The 14020-nt window shown below is 47.1% G+C and overlaps 1 long non-coding RNA gene across 1 annotated transcript; it reads right to left on the bottom strand.

Moving 5' to 3' along the window:
* Positions 1-6366: 6366 nt before the first annotated feature.
* On the bottom strand, positions 6367-12248 carry LOC149326140 (uncharacterized). The gene is made up of 3 exons (XR_016286081.1): positions 12136-12248; positions 9886-11476; positions 6367-6926 (listed from the first exon to the last, which is right to left on the bottom strand). It is a non-coding gene; the product is annotated as an uncharacterized LOC149326140 (long non-coding RNA).
* Positions 12249-14020: the final 1772 nt, after the last annotated feature.

Below are 14020 nucleotides of genomic sequence, written 5' to 3'. Positions count from 1 at the left end.
GAAAGGGCGTCGAAGGTCACATGATCAAACACGATAACACACCCGGTGATCTTTGGGCACGTGGCAGCAGCACGCTACACAGAATAGCCATATCGGCATGTTATCACGTTATCACAAGCAGTGACGCCGAAACGCGGACACACTTGCTAACATTCCTTGGTCACGACAGTATGAGGCATTAAAGGCCTTAATAATTCGACCACCTGGACGCCTGATCCGTTCCGCCTCCAACAAAACGCGGCCACCGCGGGCGGGACTAAACGTGGGTGTGCTCCGGCTCGATAGCCCAGCGCCTTAAACACTAAACCACTGCGGTGGATGTCACACTTAAACAAAAAAAGCAGGAAATTCAAAAGAAAATAAACATGCAGAAAAATTGGCATACGGATTAGTATTGCTCAGCACGGACCATTGTGCGAAAGCATGGTTTTTTGCAGTTGGAGATCACAGCCGCGTACCTCAAAGCTCCGATTGAGGCGTCCACTGACCCAGGGAGCCTTTTCTTTCCGCAAAACCAACGTAATGTAGAGCTTCTTCCTATCGTTGTTGAATGCAATAACAGCAGCCTCGCTGACCATCTCCGCATACCTTACTTCTGCTGGTCGAATGCAGCGATCTCGGCACACAGCCTCCGGCCGCCAGCAGACCACTACTCCGCCCGCACATGAAAAAATTCAGGGGGGCACTTTGTTGACCTAAAGTGCGGTGAGAAGAAAGCCTTAAGCGCGGTGTTGCTGCTCAATTGTGTCAATGATGCGTTCTTAAGATGTTAAGCTTCGCCTCTAAATGAGACAGCGTATTTCAACGCTGCCAGGGAGTCAACAGAACGCCATAGCCCGTTCGGTTCTACGCCTTGCTCGTCGGTAAATTGGTGTTTGAGGAAAGGGAATGTATCTGTCTCGCATACCTCGGTGGACACCTGAAACTCGCTGTAACGGGAAGGGAGGAAGAAGGGAGTGAACGAAGACATCGTATTCGCTTGACGCGCCTTTGTTCATTGGCGGCATGGCGGAGTGGCAGCTGGCATGGCGGAGTGGTTAGCATGCTCAACTCGCACTCCAGAGACCGGGGTTCGATTCCCGAACTCGACCAATTTCCAACTCGCTTTTATTTATTTATCTGGCCTGATTACAAAAGTTAATTAGACAAATTGGGCGATTAAGCAATTAATTAAACTCATTCTCACTTACTTAGAGCATCACTATACGATCCCTTTAATTGGTTGCATGGTTACCAGGAGGAGGAGGAGGAAAACTTTATTAAGAAGAGGTCTTAGGCGCGGATTGGGGTCATGTTCCCCTCCCCGCGGTGGGCTCCTCTTCTAGGCCGGACGCCAGGTGGCCGACCGACGATGTCGTTCGGCGACCTCTTCGGCTCGCTCTGTGGCTCGAAGTTGAACCTCCGGGTCCGAGCTGAGCAGCGCGGCCTCCCACTGAGATTGGGTAGAGAGCTGCAGACTGTGCGGTGGCTTGTCTTGAGTACATGAGTATAGGATGTGCGGTGTGTCTGCCTTTTGGTGCCCACAGAGAGAACAGACGGGGCTGTACTGCTCCGGGAACCATATGGAGTACATGTATGGATTAAAGAAAGTGTCTGTTTGGAGCTGCCGCCAACTGACTTGTTGTGTTTTACTGAGGGATTTATGTGGTTCTGGGAAGATCTGTATTTCTTTCTTGAAGTGGGTAGTAATTTCTTTGTAGGTTGTCATTCGCTCCTTGGCCGACCTGAGCTCGGGGTAGCGCACCTCCCGGTTAACCACGAACCAGCCAAAGTAGAATTGGCCCCGTTTGAAATTCGCGTACTGTGACGTCACGACCGTTTCGACCAATTGAAAAGCTTGACATTTCTGTCGACAACTCCCGCTTACAACGATGAGGCATTGAAGGATTCCTCCTTAAAATTCCGGGAGGAGCACACGTCAAGAAAGGGAAACCAAACACGCCATTCAACTTGTGCTGCGTGTTTATCCATCACACGTCTTTATTACAGGCTAGAGTCCTATGAAGACCATAAGTTCGCACGGAATCCCGGAGTCTTTCATCAAAGGCTGAAATCGTATAGTGTAAGGCCTCATCTCAAGGTCCTTTTTAAGAGTGCTGAAGTATGTCAAAAAAAAAACAGACCATCACAACACAACACAACGTATTGTTCAACAGTTTCTCGTTGCTCGCACACGTAACAACTTGCTGACCACAGCATAAATGCACCCTTGGAACAAAGGCATATTTAATGTGAAAGGTGCATGTGCGGAGTCTAAACAAGGTTTCTGCAGGCGACTGAATGTGCATGCGCTGAACCCGCTTCAATACACTGGCATCAAGGGAAGCTAGGTAAGGCTATAGGTAGTTTGGTAGAGGAAGTAATGACCGACCTGAACTTTTGCCATCTGCCTTCTGGAGAGATGGTACAGGTGTTCTAAGGAAAAGCGAATAGTCAGAAACACAAATGTATCAACACGAAACTTTCTCATGACCATGTCCAGAAAACACGAGTGCTTAGACACAGGTTAAGCACAGCTGCCAGAAATTGAGAGGTGTGTAGTTTTGAAAATAAAAGCCCTGAAACAAGTTGGTGGACACAAAGTGCACGACAGATTCATGAGACTATCATCATCATCATCATCAGCTTGACTACGCCCAGTGGAGGGAAAAGGACTCTCCCATGTCTCTCCAATCAAGGGAGCAAAATATTGTATCGACGCATCGGCTGCTTCTCATATACCCCAGCAGTCACAAAATTCCTATGCAGCACATGCACAGTCTTGGTCAAAAGTCTTAAGGCCACAACGTCCATCTGCAGCGAGATGAATGTTTCTAGAATGCTCTAGAACGGATCATTCAAAACACAAGTCATGCAGAAAGCTTCTCTAGTGTAAGGAGAAACATTCTGCTAGCATTTCAAGTTCATTCGTTCTTTAATAGTACCGTAATGGCTCTATTATGCGGCTGTAGCGAAAAGTGTTTCGACTTTTGTACCTCCATCCTTGCGCAATTAATGCACACTCGCAGCAATGCGGCAACGAAGATGCTGCAGATTTGTCCCAGTGCAGGCAGGCAGTGCTCCCAACTTACTTAGGCCGGTTTTTTTACAATACCCTTTTTATCAGTACAAAAGAGGTCGACGTCATCTGCATAGCCAAAAATCTTAATATTGCACTGCGCTGTAGCGAGAAGCCACGATTAGTTGTGGTTTTGAAGATGCTGAGCTGCAGGGCCTCGAGATATATAAAGCGAACCACAAAGATGATGTCGAGCAGGTGATATAAGGAAGCCATATGCTTTCTAAGTTAGAGGTTGTCAGGCAGAGCTAGTCTTCCCACGAGGCTCTTGTCGGGCAGTTCAGGAGATGCTTGCACATTTTGCAAAGGGTCGAAACTGCTGGAGCAGGGCGGTTTTGCAGATGCAAAATCCACCAGCTTTTCGACCTATGTCCCATCGTCAGATGGAATCCAGCCTATACATGGCCGATTTACACCAATTTCGAGTTAATTTGAATCTGCAGCTCTTACCTTAAATTCCTGTGCTTACTCCCGATAACAGTAAATTACTGTTAAGGTGAAGGTTGCGCAAACACGGGACAATCCACAACGAAGAGACACAGAGACAGACACAGGTGCTACTAACAACTGGTTTATTCTTCTTAAGAACACGTACTTATACATCTGACCATACATGCTAAAACACCATCTGGAACCACAACAGCCATGCCAAGGGCTGTTAACGCAAACGTGAGCGCAAAAAAGTCGTATTGTCACAAAGTGCGCGCATGCTTTAGCTTTCTTTTTTCTTCTCCGACCAAATTGGCCACGGCTGGCCACGGCGCCGGTAGTATGCGGGCATGTCGCGACGCAGCGGCGATGACTTTGCCTCCCCCCGCGTGGGCGTTGACCCCTCGCGACGCTGGGGGGGTCAAGACTACGCCGCCCCCTCCTCAGGATTATCGCCGGGAAGCGAGTGCTTTCGCGAGGGGGGGACGGGAAGCGGCCGGTGAATGCCCTAGCACCCGTCCCAACCTTGGGAAGTTAACATCGCTCCTCGTTAGGACCATACCTTTCCTTCGCATCCCCTTCAGTTTCTTCATGTTTCTTCTCCCCCCTTCTCAACATCTGTAAATCCTTGGTGCACGGGGCCGAGAGGATCCATTTGCTTTTGTTTTTTTTTTGTTGTTGTTTGTCACGGGAACGCGGTGGCGGGAAAATCACGACCGAGTCAGTTGGTTTAGAGATTTCGGTGCGTGCCGACGTGTGTAGGGTCAGCCAGGGCAGTGCTCGGCAAGCGAGCCTAGGCGGTGTCTGACGCGTAGAGCGCGGCGACGGCGGCCCCGAAAGACGCGTGGAAGACGCGTAACCCGTGGCCCAAGTTCGCCCGTATCCGCACCCCCCCCCCCCCCCCCCCCCCCCCCCCCCATCAGCACCGCGCGCCTCCGCAGCCCGACGCTCCCTGCGACCGGACCTTGCCACTACGCAGCTAAGCCACCGTTTCTCACCACTCGCTCCACTCTTTTCTTTGTTCTGTCGCTGTTTTCGTCCTATTCTTTTGTACATTGCTTTAACCGTGTAACCTTGTTGTATAGTTCTCGCCCTGTTGTTTTCCTTCTTATTGATAATAGTTGTGTTTGCGTTCTGATTTTGTGCTTGTTGTTCGCATCGCGCCTGTGCATTACCGCTACTTTGCTTGGCTTGTTTCGTAGCCGTTGTTCTCGTTCTTACCCGAGTAAAAGGGTTGCTGAGGAAACTTGCCTATACGCCTCATGCCTCCGGTCAACGGCTAATCAGGCGTGGCCCCTATCGCCGGTCAGCAGTCTAACCTCATCTTCCGCACGCGGGGTGGAGAGGTTTGTCGCTCCTCCCCCTCCGAATTTACGGAGAGTGCAGTGGTGGGCAGGTTGGCCCGATTATTTATAATTTCGGCGCCAATCAAACATCTAGCCGCCCACCATATCGTGACACGTATTTACAGAGTATATAAGACTGAGAAAGATCTGTGCACGCGCAGTGCGCGGGTGTGACTCTGATTTGTGCTTTTCCTGCATTCAAAACCATTGTGTGTGCACGGTGAGGTTGTTGATGCCATCACCTCGCAAAATTTATACATTTAATGCGCGATAAGCATAAGCCTAAGTGTGCGATTTACGGCCAGCGCGCTCTGATAGCTCTGTCTGGTTTCGGGTATTGAAACTGACTATAAAGCTGTTTTATTTTTCGAGCATGCATAAATTCGACAAACCATGCCAGCACACCGTGCGATGAATCTAGTGAAGTATGGAGTTTCTCTTCATTTTCTTAGTAAATACTACTAGCTTCCTGTTACTAAGTCAATGGGTTATATTGACTCTTACCAACCTTGCCGTTACTAGCTGCCGTTACAAAGACGGTAGTAACATAAGTGACAACCAGTTACTATCACAACCAGAAGTGCCGTTTATTATGCAGTGGAACTGTGCTGGGATTATAGGCTGTTTAACAGAGCAGAAATTATTTTTGAAAGACACATGTGTTCCCATTTTGCCGCACTCGTAGGCTGGCCTGCCAAGTGTGAGATTTTTGGCTGGATATGCCACCCATATAAATTCCAGCATCAGGTATTTTCCTGCAGGAAGTGCCGCACTTAATATACGCCGAAATTCCTTACGTGGCTTGGAACGTCACTGATTTTTGCACTGAGCATATTGCGGTAGCGGCTGTGAGGATACGCCTCGGCTCCCGAAATGTCTCTGTTTCAACAGTGTATGTGGCTCCGTGGAGGAAGGAATCATTGGATTTGTTTCCACAGCAGGTTTGTGACCGCTGCCCAGCGCCAAGAGTTACCTGCAGAGACTTCAACGCCCACCACTCTGTCTGGGGTGATAGAAACAATGATTTCGGCGGACGCAAACTTCTAAAAATTGTCGACAGTTTGGACCTAGCTATGTGTGGCCAATGACAGAAGTCCCACTTTCTTTGGGTCCCCAGCCTCAGCCACAGCTGTAGACCTAACTCTGCATTCACCTGGCATCCGTGTGATGTGGTCCACGGCACCTGACCGCATGGGGAGTGACCATTATCCAATCTTTGTGTTTACTGCAGACTTCCGAATGCGTGGTTCTAAAATCAGTCATGTTATTAACTCAGACAAATACAGGGAGCATCTAGCAAGTGCTTCTCACGATGTTATAGTCAAAATGATTTTTAGTAAAACAGCAGAAACTACGGCAGTCAAGTTGATTGATCATTTCCTGACTGTGGGTTTAAAACTCAGGAACCTCTGCGCAGTGCGTCGAAGAGTGGAACGACAATTGATACGCTTGATAAAGCTTTGAAGACAACATTCTTCTTATTTATTTCAATATACCCTTAAGGCCCAAGGCGGGCATTACATATGGGGAGATTTATCAATGAAAACTTAACAAATATACAACACAGAATATAAACGGCCGAAAACAGAAATAAACAAGTTAAGAAGCCAGGTACAAGTTAATAAGAGAAAGGGATAAAATGGCTAGGAACAGGTACTTGAAAAAATGGAGATGTAGCAAATAACAGAAAACAACAAAAATCCCACCTTCAGAAATTACCAAACATGGCACCTAAGATTTCGCGGAACGTTATGGCCGACACGGATACACTCAAACGAACGAAAAAAAAAGTGAAGCACACCACTTTCTGTCTTTCATTTGGATTTTCCCTTGCTTCTTGATCAAGGGTTCCCAGAATACTGGAAATCTACAAGCTTGCTTCTATCTTTTGTTATAATTCCAAATTCAAAGTTGTTTGGATTATGCAACATCTTATGAAAAACGCTACAAAAAATGATATCTTTTCTTTCAAGGTATTTATTGCTCATAAGTGCTTTGTTAGTTGCCGAAATACAAAAAAAAAGCGTTAAACTTGCTAACTCCCTCTGTTGCCTTAGGTGCTTCCTCCCAAGAACATCCATGGACCCTGGCATCTGAAAAACGGAACATAGTATAGAGCCAGATAGATACAAGGATGATGTGTGAAGAATGTGTACAAAATTGCACAGCATGAAGGCATCAGAAAAGGGCCACATGACGCCAAAAAATGTGAGGGAACAATTTTGTTGCCATAATTACATACTTTTAGATGAAAAAAAATTCTCTTTTCTATAAAAGAGAGATAACACATCTGCAAAACTTTCATTTGCGAAATGTGTTGCATTTTAACTACGATGCACAACATAATGAACTTTAACCTGCCTCTTGGTGCGTGGCATGCAAGGCATGGGCTTCCCCAAGCTGCGACAACAGGTCACCGCTGAACAATATCGCAGCTTGCGGAAAAATTTCACACTCTCAGTTCAAAAGGTGCACCGTCTTGTTCCCTCATTCCATCATCCTTTCGTCGATGCAACCTATATCCACGAGGTTGCCTCTACATTTACCACTTGAAAGCAATGTAGTCACTGTACTTTAATTTGTCAGCTGACTCACGTTACCTGATAATCAGGGTAAAAGACAAAAATGCTTAAAGTTGTCTTTATTTTCTAAAACTTCAGATATGGTATGACTGCCTCTAGGGAGTTACACATCAGATTTCCTCGAGGCAAACCTTTGATCAGCAGGCAACGGCATATAAACCAATTTAGGCAGTCTTAAGAGAGCAGGTCTGGAAGTAGAAGGCATTAGTAGCACCTCATCCAACTCGACAACTCTTGCAGATCGATACATCATTCTGGAGGAAAGGACTTATAACCATCACATGGTATACAACTTATGTACTGCTAGAATTACGCCTTACTTTCTTCAAGGCTGAGCGAGCTGCACAGATTACAAAAAATGTTTTGAATTGACATAAATAACTATACCAGGTGTTTTCTGCAGTACACTGTTACAACCACAGCATTGCAGATATTTTACAGTGCTTCAGAGCACTGTGAAATAATTATTGCTAGCATGGCTTGAAAGTATATTCAATTAACACCATATCTCACTATCTCACACATTGCTGAAAGTTCCGAAATTCGGTGGCTTTGGATCCACAAACAGAATAAAAGGCACCTGGTTTGATGACAGCACTAGCATGAATAATAAATGTTCACAAATGTTCAGGCATTGAAAAATCCATGAAGCATATCAACTAAAATGTGAATTCCTGAGCGAGCTAGTTATTCAAGTTCTAGCAAAAAAAAAAAACCCTGCGAAGACCGAGACACAGGACCAAAAGAAGTTGCGCACACTTTTGCTGGACTTACAAATGATTTATTTTGGGCTCATCCACGTACTTGAAGCCATTTTCTCGCACAAGCGCACATGCAAATGAAAAATCAAATGCTGTCGTCTTTCCATGCCCGGTAAAAAGTGCCACTCTTTCCCTATGCTAAGGAGAGATTGCTCGCTTAGGCAGGACCGCTCATTGCTTGCGATTAAAAATGCTTCAAGCAGGTCTCGCTCGTGCTTGCTTTTCCCCCTGATTGTAATACTCGTGCAGTGAAACAGAGGCAAACGTTTGCTAAATTGCTGAAATGCAACACAAGGTTGCTCCCTGTGCCGTCAGGCAATGTGTTTCCTGTGGCGTTCATTCAAGCCTTGCCCAGTCTGCCCGATGTCTACTTTCCCACAGCACATGAGCATTTGATACACAAACCTCGCCGAACACTTTGAGAACTTCGTTTGGTGGTTGGTCTTGTGGGCTTGTTCTCTTTCACAGCCAGAGATGCGGCCGCAAAGACCAGACAGCTCATGAGGGGCTGAAAACACCACGTTTAACACCAAATTTTCTAACACTATTTTTCAGCCTATGGAAAATTTTATGGAAGTATGCGATCATCTCGATGATTCTTGTCCCATACTTCTATAAAAAGAACTTGAGTATATTTACGGATGTGTCAGAGCAATAAAATTTCAGTTGTTAGCCAGCGCCTGGGTCGCGCGACTCCTCTTTCTGCGTCCTTCGGGAAGTTTGCGCTGTTTTCGTGTGTGCTATTAACATTTCCAGGCGTTGAAAACAGTGTCACGAAATTTTGGTATCAACTTGGTGTTTTCAGCCACCTCCAAGCTATCTGGTCTTTGCACACGCATCTCTGACTCTGCAAGAGAACGAGTCTGCAAGAACAACCACCAAACAAAGTTCACAATGTGTGCAATGTGGGTTGTGTATTCAATCCCCATGTCCAGTGGGAAACAATACATCAGGCAGACTGGGCAATGCATGAATGAACGCCTCAGACGACACGGCAACAAGTTGCAAGAAGGCACAGGTAGCAACCTTGCTTTGCATGTGAAGGACTATAGCAAACGCCCGCCTCTGTTTCACTATGCGGGTATTACTCGCAGGTGGAAGTCCAGGCATGAGCAAGAACTGCTTGAGACACTTATAAAAATTATTTTTTAAAAAATGAGAGCAGTCCTGGATAAGCAACACTTGTCTTTCCTTATAACAGAGAAAGAGTGGTGCATTTTATCGGGAATGAAATGATGACTGGACTTAATTTCTTTCATCTGCATGTGCGCTTGCTAAATTAAATCAGCTTTAAGTCTGGCAGTAGTGTGTGTGTGTACCCTCTTGTCAACTTGAGTGCCACTATTCGCTGGTTTTTTGCTGGAACACGAACAGAAATGTAACAAATTTTGGTACGCATCGTAAGTGATGATGCGAGATATGATTAGCGCCATCTTTCTGTGCTATGAGCTGCCAGGTTATCAGATTACTGACAACTGCATAAACCAGAAATCACTGGAAGAAAAGATTCCAGTCCTGTACCTTGTATTGAGGAACCCTATCCAAACCCACATAACCAAGCAAGTTGTCCAGAGGTCAGGTTATCTTTTTTGTACGTAGAAAAAGTACTTGATTTCTAGTAAGGCATACTATTTGAATAAATTTTTTACTGGTCCTAAAATTCCAACCTTTATCAAAAGGGTCCTTCCCATAATTTAATACTCATTTACCTGTGCAAACATTCCGTAGTGAGAGGGCAGCCGGGTGGATAACAGGTCTTGAAAACAAAGAAAGGCCCCAAGAAGGGGTCCCACTGCCTTGTGCAGACTGCGTAGTTCTGCAGATGCACTCCTCTCTGTCGACTGCAACGGCGACTAGGTGGATGTCGTCCACACCTGAACCTGCATGGGAACAAAATTAGCAGCACCTAATAGTACTCAGTTTAAAGTTTTGTTGCATAATTTCAAGACTAACTCAGACAACGCATACGGCAAGTTTGGTACCGTAGGCTATCAGAGATTATACTCAGTTCACCCTCAAGGTGACAGGGCAGTGAAGGTTTTCGGTGTAGTCTAGCCTGACCTTTTTGATTTCGAACATGTATTGGGTTGATATACCGAAATCGTCGCATACTTACCCCAAAAAATTATCATGTTAATTTACAATTAATTGCTTTCCTCCAGACTGAACCACTGCCGTTTAATCTGGTCTACTACAACACATGGAAATTCGCTAAGGCTTCACAAGTTGCAGAAGAGGCTTAGAATAATAGAATGTTTGCATTTTTATTCTCAAACACAGCACCTTTTGGACAAATACAATATTATCCCAGTTACCAAATTGTTCTACCTCATTTTATGCGTTAAATTTAAAAACAAAAAAAATAAACAAGAGCTCATTGTTAAAAAGAATTAGCCAACTTGCAGGAAAACACTCAAGCCCACCAGACAGGTAACACTGAGCCCTGGAAAGTAACAACTTACAAAACAACCTATGCTTTAAAGACACTACAGGACAACTTGCCCAGGTTACTAAACAGATTCCATCTAGAACAAGTGCACCTTGTAGATATGACATATTTTTAGCACTTCAGCTGCATTTCAAAACATTGTAGGCTGTTTTATTTCCTTTTCAGCCCCCCGTGTTTGTCTAGTCCGATATTTCCCAATTGTGTGTCTTGTTAGTTTCCGTCCTGTCTTCACTTGTTGCAAATGACAATGCGTGTTTTATTCGTTTTTCTTTTATATGTGTTATTATTTCTGCCAGATAACTGAAACTGCATTTGTGATTGTTCCTTTGGTCGACTGCTCCGTCACTGTGCACCTCTTCCTGTTTTTCTACTGCATCAGAAAAACTGTAATTTGGTAATTGCCTCCTCTTCCACAATTCCACCATATTCATGTCTGTTACATTTACTTTAGGAAAGAGAATTTCCAATTGTGATCATGTATTGTACTTTATTCCTCTTGTAAGAAAAAAAAAATGCCGCTGTGACGCCGTTCAGTGTAGGGGGGGCCTGCGGCTCTGTGAAGCTGTCTTGCATGACAGCTTTTACAGCCGGCCTCCAGTGTCCTAGCTTTATATGACATAAATAATAGGATCACTATTATTATTTCTAGCAAAATGCTGGTTCTAGAAATTGGGGGCCCGCTTGCACGAAGCTCACTCAGCTCGCTGCAGGCACACACCGGACCTCGGAGTGATGACGCCAAACTGCGGCCACTGCAGCAGGAAGATATACGACAACCAGCGGGCCGGCCGCCGCCGCCTCGCACGGCTGCAGCGTCAGGAGCCGGGGCGAGTATTCAGCCGACCGAAGAGCTGCAGGGCAGTTCCGGACAGATGAATAGAAATAGGCGCGGCAGAGCGAGCGCGTAAAGGGTAAAGGCGCGCTCTGATGTCCCCGCAAAAGACGGAGGGAGGGGCGATCGCTTCTACTGCAGGTGGAAGCAATACGGCAGTGAACATGCGAGCGATGCGCGCCGATCGAGCCCCTGTGGCTGTGTGTTCGTGCTACACTTTTGGAACAGTAAGGATTATAAGAACAGCTAGGCCGATTCAATCCAAAAGCGGAATACGCACCGACGGAGCACTATGGGGTGCACAGCTGTCCAACCACATATCTTACGACCGCACGAAAGCCGGACAGCTCGTTGTCTACAACAGCCACAAGCGCCCGATCGGCTCGCATCGAAACGGGCTCGGGTGTTCCCTTCACCTGTGTGTAAGCACACAAGGCCACCTGTCGCGTTAGGAAGGAGTGGGCTCACGAGAAACGCGCAGAAGAGTGTTCGCAGTGATGGTAACACTTGTGCAGGAAAGCGGGCGAGCACAGCGCGAGACGAATCCACTACGGGCCCGAGGCGAAAAACGTACGCCGGCCGCCACGGCGGCTCGAACGAGACTCTCCGCGCCTGTGTCATACACAACGTACAGAGAGGAAAATGTAAGCTAACATAGTAAACATGCAGTACACCTACCGTAATCAGGCTCAGTTGGTTTGTGATTGCAGCCGCTGTAATGAACCCAAGCCTGGCCGTCTTAACACCTACCCGAAAAAAAAAATGGCGAGAGAAAGAACCATGCCCTCACAAACCACCCACGCTTAGTTCAGACCACACGAGGAGGCTCCCGTTCGCGCGACGCCAATCGCGACGGCCTCGCGATAGGTCACCGGTCGTATGACGTTTGCAAACGGCAGCTAATCAGAGGGCCGCCCTTTTTGTCTATTTTTTTGCGCTCCTCGGTACTCTACCCTCTCCCCCTGCCTGCCTCCTTCATCCCTTTCCTTACGGTTCGGGAGTCCACCCAGATGTGTGAGAGAGCGACTGCGTGATTTCCTTTCCTCGAAACCAATTTTGCACGAGCGCGGGAGTGTGCGTTTGGCTCGCGCGTGAGAATTGTTGCAACACGTGCGGAAGCCGTGGTCTCGCGCAAGGGATGGAGAGATCTAGGGTGTGCATAAAAGCGAACCAAGCAACTCCCCCCCCTCCCTCCCCCCAGCTCTAAGTAATGTGGAAAAACATAGCACAATTTTATTTTAAGGCCAAAGCCTTTAATGCCTCATACTGTCGTTAGCAGCCGTGTCGGCAGATGTGTCCGCGTTTTGACGGGTGTCCACCCAGATGTGTGAGAGAGCTACTGCGTGATTTCCTTTCCTCAAATACAATTTTCAGTTTCTTCATTATGGCCCCTCTTTCTCTTTCTTCTTTCACTCCCACTTCCTCCCTTCCTGTAAGGTGCGGTTCGGGTGTCTACCGAGATGAGAGAGAATTACTGCGCCATTTCCTTTCTTCAAAAAGCTTTGCGTTCAAAGGGCGAGGCATCGCGTCGATCGGGCGGTGGCGTTCCGTGGACTCCCTGGCACCGCTACAACACGCTGCCGCGTTCCACTCCTAAAGGCGAAGCTTAAGCGTCATTAATTAGCAATTAATTAGTATGTTGTCATTAATTAGTAATTAGCCACTAATTAGAATTTGTCATTACTTCGTCATCAATTATGTGTCACGTCATCCAGTGGTAACGTCACCAGTGTCAGTGCCGCGTTTCAGCCGCAACGCTGTCAATGCCAACGTATGCAGCGCGCATCTGTTTTCGAAACTCACACACTTGGTGGACACCCGAACCGCGCCGCAAGGGAAGGGATAAAAGAGGCAGTGAAAGAAGAAAGAGAGAATAGAGGTGCTGTAGTGGAGGCCTCCGGAATAATTTCCACCACCTGCGTTATCTTTAACGTGCACTGGCACCGCACAGCGGACGGTCGCCTTTTGCGTTTCGCCTCCATCGAAACGGGGCCGCCCAGGTCGGGTTAGAACCCGGGTACGCTGGCTCAGTAAACGAGCGGCTTAACCACTGAGCCGCCTCGGAGGGTTGTTGATCACTTTTTCTGACGGCGCAGAGTATACGTGTCCCCCTTCAGTCTGCTTTCCGTCTAGCCAATTTCTGTGCCGACGCGCGGAATCCTGTGCCTTCGTTCGCCCGCTTGCGCGATCCATGTGCATTTGTGTGCCCTCTATTTCCCCAGATTAAAGGATTGGCGCAACGGGTCCTTGGGACCAGTGCCGCCACGGGCCTATCTTCGAGCGAGCCGCGAGAAACGAAAAGATGAGGCTCGAAGCGCAGCCAGGACGGCGCAGCTACACGTGTCCTCTTCAAGCAAGTGCTGGAAGCGCACCGGGTTTTGATGTGATTCTGCTGCAGCGATTTCGTATCATAGTCTTTGAGGAAGTGACTGTGTTCCGGGAAAAAAAAGATGTTTCAGAACCGGATGAAATGACGGTGTGCAGTTGAGCGTGCCTACTGTAATAACTAGGCGTCACTTTGACGGTGAAATTGACAAATTGATTTTTGTCTGGGTCGGCTTCG

This window comes from Amblyomma mixtum, chromosome 10 (assembly GCF_055824585.1).
Source record: "Amblyomma mixtum isolate Tamu chromosome 10, ASM5582458v1, whole genome shotgun sequence".
Classification (NCBI taxonomy): Eukaryota; Metazoa; Arthropoda; class Arachnida; order Ixodida; family Ixodidae; genus Amblyomma; species Amblyomma mixtum.
This window is presented reverse-complemented; position numbering and strand designations above follow the sequence as displayed.